Source organism: Octodon degus, unplaced genomic scaffold, assembly GCF_000260255.1.
Source record: "Octodon degus isolate 3935 unplaced genomic scaffold, OctDeg1.0 scaffold00069, whole genome shotgun sequence".
Lineage (NCBI taxonomy): Eukaryota > Metazoa > Chordata > Mammalia > Rodentia > Octodontidae > Octodon > Octodon degus.
Window position 1 is genome coordinate 3,366,935 of NW_004524645.1, and position 6,556 is coordinate 3,373,490.

General features: G+C 38.3%; 1 pseudogene; it reads right to left on the reverse strand.

Moving 5' to 3' along the window:
- Nucleotides 1–5,978: 5,978 nt before the first annotated feature.
- On the reverse strand, nucleotides 5,979–6,556 carry LOC111817757 (annotated as a pseudogene).

The following is a 6,556-nucleotide window of genomic DNA, read 5'->3' on the forward strand; positions in this document are numbered from 1 at the left end:
AATTTGACAGTATTTGTTGTATTACACAGTGTTGTTTTCCAAATAGATTTTCACATAACCAGATATATGCATGCAACAATGGAATAAAAAATAAGTTAGGGGGCCAGGGAGATGGCTCAGTGGAATAAGCACTTCTCCAGCAAGCACAAGGGCCTGAGTTCAATCCCCGGTTCCTAAAAGAAAAAGTAAAAAGTTATAAAAAATTGAGAAAAGAAAAAAATGAAAAAGAATACCAAAAAAAAAATTAAGCATTATCTGCTCCTTTCCATAGACCAGCAGAAATGCACAGTGCAGTTGTCCAAACCATCCTGCATATATTTTCTTTCCCCCACACCCTCTCCTGTCCTTCTCCTCATCTCAGTAATTCCTTCCTTTTGAGCAGATTCATTCCTTTTCCCAGTGTCTACTGTGCCTTTCAGATTTTATTTAGGCTTCCAGGTTCTTACACTAAGGAGAAGATACGATGTTTGCACATGCGAGTGTGAGGCTTCTATCGGTATATGGATGCACCTAGCCTTTGTATTTTTATTTTTTTAACCTAGCCTTTTTTAAATTGTGTATTTGTTTTCAAATATGAACTGGGCTCAAAGTCCACATTTGTCATTAAGTGTCACAGACAAGATGGCCCGCACTGCTAGATATCTCTTGGTGATAGATATGTGAGAGATGAAGGAATGCTTTTCAGGTGTTATAACAGAGCTTGGAATAAGAAAATATTGTTTAGAGAGCATGAAGACTTTACTGTTTCTTCTTTTCTTAAGTCTCTAATGCTTTATTGTTCAATATAGTAACCACTTAGCCACATGTGCATATTTATATTTAATTCAAAATTCATTGCATTACTCAATATATATATATATATATATATATATATATATAGCCTCCGTTGATCTAGTTATAGCTCATTTGCTCAATATTTACATATTTACATGAGACTAGTGGCTACCATCTTTGCCATTTTCCTCAACATGGACAATTTCATTAGATAGCACTTCTAATGTTTGTTGTTCAATTAAGAATAAATCTGGTAGAGCCATTTTCAGACCCCTATGCTGAAAATTAAGCTAAGAGTGAGGAGTAATTTCCTCTGTGATCTAAAATATCTATTGCAATGCATTATGGATCCATTAAAACAAATTTTATGAGGAGACTGGGGGATATGAAATACAATTATAGTTAAGAGACTGTCAATTAGATGTAGGTTACATACTTATGGAATCAAAGAAGATTGCACTAAGCTGGAATGAAGGCTTGAGTAACAAAATAAAATATAACAAGTCTAAGGGTAAATATTGATATTGTTGATTTAAATCAAGGGTTAGTTGATATTTTTTTTTTTCCTGTGGAGAGCTAAATTGTAAAGAGGTTTTTTTCAGGTAAGAGTTTCCGTGGTAAATATTTAACTATATCCTAGCATCAAAGTGGCCACAGGCAGTATGTAAGATGAAAAAAAAAAAAAAAAACAGGTGTGAATGTGTGTCAATAAAATTTTATTTGCATAAATAATAGTGGGCTTGATGAGGCTGATTATCTGTAGTTTACTGATAACTGGTTCAAATGATCAGTTATTCAAGTTCAAAAAGGGAGGCCTTGGCCTGAGTATTGACCCGACACTATCCCAAGAGTCCTTAGTTGGCTGCTATTTTGGCCTGATCTGTTGCCTCAGGTTAGTGCCATTTAGGTCTGCCTGAGGTAAACACTTTGCTGCCAAAGTCAGTGAGAAGAGAATTCAGTTGTATTTCACATGGAGACTTTCATTCAGTCTGGAAGTGGATGAGCTGGATTCTGCATTGGATGTACAAGGAACTAGAGGCCATCTTGACAGTAGAGAATTGTTGGTGATGTGAATAGAGCTTTCTTCAAGTATTTGAAATCCTGTCATGTGGCAGGAAGTATGATTTATTGGAATAATCTAGGGATTAGAACTAATGCATACATGTTTTTAAAAGGATAATTTATAAACCTATTACAGTTATTTCTAAATAGGCTACCTCATTTAGAAATGAGTTTTCAGTACTGAAGAGTTTTTTTAAAAAGATGAGTAACCATTTACGAGCTTGTTGTAGAATTTGTTCTAGAATTGAGTGAGAGATTGGAGAGATACTCGTCTAAATTGTTGTTATCGTGAAACTATGGCTAGCTTGCTTGTGGAGAAAATTCACCTCAAACTAGCCTAAACCTAACAGGAAATCTGCTGATTCTGCCAACTAAGAGGCCCCAAGATAGGTCTAATTTCAGGTGTAGCTGGATCCAGACATTGTTCAAAGTACATAGACACAATGCAAAATGAAAACATGGGCCCCTTGTTCAAAAGTTATTAAGATTCTTTCAGTTCTATTCTTCTCTAGGCTGGTTTCATTTCAGCCAGCCTCTTTTTCATTGCCAGTTTAAGGTTTGTATTTGTAGAACTGAAAGACAGTTCCATTCTCTTTTAATTCCATAAGCAAGTGATACCAACACATTTTGGCCAGATTTTTCTCAACTCTGAACCCAGGCCTGGTTGATGTGCCCCTCCAGGAACTGAGTGCATAGTCACCTCATCTCAAACTGCAAAGACTTAGAGAAAGGAGAACACTTCTGAGAAGAAATCCAGGATGGAATACTGAGGAATGAAGAATGTATCCAGGGTAGTACAACATGTCCACTCTAAAGCAAACAACAATTTGTCAGTGTTATAGAAACAGTGACTCAAAGTAAGCAAAAGTCAGAATCCACTCTACTCAAAAGTTGACCTTGTTGGGTAAATCTCTGGGCAAATGCCTGGCAAGGTGAGGGGAACTAGGTGGTATTCATAATAGATTCACCATCCACATGTCAGCTCAGCTAAGATTTCCATTCTAAGCCAATGAATTTCATTCTAACCCAGAATTTGATTTTCCTGTCAAATTTGGCATTTTGGGGGAGCTGATCTAACAAACAGTTGTATTTCTTCTAGTTTGTCAAGGAAACAGAAGTGGTTGAGTACTTTCAATTCCTGCTTTCATTCTGTGCAGCTCATAGAGCACCCTGTCTGGTGGCCTGTGGCACTTGGACGGAAATTAAACTCAGTGTTACTGGTGCCAGACTTCTGGAATTTTATTTTATTTTTTGTACCAGGAACCAAACTCAGAACCTTGTAGCCAGGCAGGCACTGTGCCACTGAGCTATGTCCCCAGCATAGGGCTTGAAATCTGATGCTGTCACTCAATAAGCTGTGTTTCCTGGGGCTGGTTTACATCTCAGTGCCTTGTTTTTCTCATCTGTAAAATGTCATTGTGGCTCTCTATGTCTGTACTTGCACCTGAAAACAATAGAAAGTACTTTCTTGCCTAGCATCACCACACCTGCCAAAATTCACAGGGTCCTTTTTTCTGGACTATTCAACTAGGATGTTAGAATAGAAAATGAGATGAACATGACTTGGCTTCCTCGTAATATAAACAAGTTATCAATTAGTACTATGCTTGGCTAGGCAGACATTGGCATAAGTTATATTGGTTGAGTTCCACCTGAAATCTGTCCTTAACCATGCAGCAGAGCTCATCCTTTACAAATTCATGATGCATAAATTTACATTAATTGAACATCCAAGTTGATACTGTTTTGTTTCTTCTTTCCTATCTCAAATGAAGGACCTTACTGAAATCAAGAACTCCTAAAGTTTTTTTTTTTTTTTGGGGGGGGAACTATTTCAAGGAAGAATCTTTACTTGCTATTATTTTAACCCCCAAATTGAAATTTGCTCTGATAATTATATCAAAGATCTTCTCTGCCCGTTCCCCTATCCTCCCCCAAGTTGGGGGTCTTAAATTTATAGGTTCATGCTTAGCTTTTTGTGTTCTTGATAGCTGATTTTGTTGTTTTTCACTTTGATGCTGAGGATCTAACTCAGGGCCTCAGGAGTGCTTTGAGCAATGCCCTCAGTCCCAGAATGAGGACTTTATGTTGAAGACTTTAAATATAAATGGTATAATGGCACAGTGCATGGCTTTGTAAGACATACACATCCATCTAGTATTCATCTGCATATAAATAGAAGCATTGAAAATACTATTGAAGCTTTCTTTCTTTCTTTTTTTTCTTTTCTGGAACCAGGGATTGAACTCAGGCCCTTGTACTTGCCAGGGAAGCACTTATTCTACTGAGCCATTTCCCTGGCCCCTGAAGCTTTCTTAATTGGCTTCCCTGAACCAAGTTAGAAACTAAAGTTGAACTGAGGTGCCCATGGCTCACTGAGTCTTGCAATGTTTTCTCTGAAATGGCAGGTTTCATAGGACAGAGCAAAGACAGATTATCTTTAAAGTCACTGAAAATCAGAATGATGCAACTTTCTGATAATTTCAAATTATTCTCCACTAGGACTTCACTAGGAAAGTGGAGCTTACAAACTGGGTAGACAAAGGGAAAAAAGAAAAGGAAAGAAAAGCATTATTTATGCTTGTATTTACTAGCAAAATATTCTGAAACATAGTTGGGTGTTTTAAAAGTCCCAAGCTACTTTCTCATCTTTGCTAACAGAAATACTCTGAATTAAAACATAGCTTTAGGGAATAGAAATAACAATCCTAAACAGCAAATAAATGCATATTGGAAGAGCCCTTTTGAGAAATATTTGCCTTCCTAGATATACAAAGATGCACTGAGCTACCTGTGAATTCCTGGACATTCCTCCATTTGCACTGAGCTTGATTTCATAGTTTCAGCCATTGTCTCCAGTATTCGCATGTGCAGCCATAGGCTGAAGGGGTAAATAACTGTACTGCACTCTGAGCCATAAAGCAAATTGCCTTATAAGCCATCAGCTAGAGTGCTAAAAAGTTACAATAATGTGTCAGTACATTTTGCCCTGTGAACAAAAGACAGAGTGTATCAATATGGCACATTAATTCTGGGTAGCACTGATGTAAAAGTGAAGGTCCCATGATATAAAAGTATTTCATGGCCAAACAAGTGAGTAGACAATGGGCAACTCTTGATCTACTACTTAAAAGGCCTCATCCAAGTGATAAGTTAAATGGTGCACATGGTCACCATGGAAACAATTTTGACCAAAGCTGAGCAAATGAGTCACTGAAGCACAACTGTGGAGATGATTTTATAGCCTAACAATGGTTATACTCTACAAGTGAATCTCATGAAGAACTCCTTGGACCAACCTGAGACCTAGAACCTTCCCTCTCCACCACTAGACCTAATGCCAGGCCTGACTTTTCCAAGGGGCCCTCTGGACTTCCAGTTGCTCGTCTTCTCCTCCCCCATCTTCTCTTTCCCATTGGCTTACTCCGACAACTCCTGGAAGAGAAAACTCCTCCAAGGGACAAACTGTTCACTGAGTCATTGCTACAGTGTCATTCCAAATGTAAGCAGTTTGGGCTTCACATAAGTAACAAAGGAAAAAATGAAGGTGAAGAGTGGTGATAGTTTAAGGAAGGAACTCATTGTATTTCTAGGAACTGCATTCATCAAATATTACTATAATGTTATTGCATAGTCACAAAAAATCATTATATTTGGTGGTTTTTGAATTCCATTAACCACAGTTGTAAAATTTCCTCTAATAAGAAATCACTGGCATCAAGTCCACTGTGATTAAGGAGCATAACACATGATGTGCAACCTTGGAGATGGTGTTTTGCTTTTTATTTACTGCCCATTACTTTATCTATGAAAGATGATTACATGATTATGAAAGAAAACTCACAGGTAAATTGACAGGGCCCCATCACACAAATAATTTTAAAGATGGGTAATCTGTGTTTTTTGTCTTTCATTGTTTGCACCCAATTTTTTGAATTACCTCTATCCTCAGACATCACAACTCCTTTCTTCATGTAAATTACCTTTTGAAAATCTCACCAGCCTTACACAGCGCAATGACTCTAACATCTATGAGTCAAATTCCTCCGTATTAGTAAACTTGTGAAACTCAGTATGCTTATCAAGCAAAGAAACAGTAATACTTAATTCTTTTGTGTGTGTGTGTGAAAGAGAATTATGCCTTTATTCCTTGTTTTGCCAATTAGGCAGGCTGAATAGTTTGCTTTTTGATGATCAATCAAAGAGACCAAATCCCATATCCTCATCTGACTCCTCCGACTCTTCCTTGGTTTCCACCTTGGCTGGGGCAGCTGCAGCAGCAGGAGCAGCAGTGGTGGCTGCGGCAACAGGGGCAGCAGCCACAAATGCAGATGGATCAGCTAAGAAGGCCTTGATCTTTTCAGCAAGTGGGAAGGTATGATCAGTCTCCACAGACAAAGCCAGGACCCACTTGTACCCATTGATGATAGAATGGGGCACTGATGCAACAGTTGGGTAACCAATCTGCAGACAGACACTGGCAACATTGCGGACACCCTCCAGAAAGCAAGAATGCAGTTTCCTCTGTAATGTCAAGGACTTCTGGGTTGTGGATGCTTCCATTGTCAAATACTTGCTGAATGATCAGCCCAATGGAGAATGGGGAGATGTTCAACATGTTCATCAGGGTTGCCTCACTGGCTCCCACTTTGTCCCCAGTCTTAATCAGCTGTACATCACTAAGGATTTCAATGGTGCCCCTGGAGATTTTAGTGGTGAT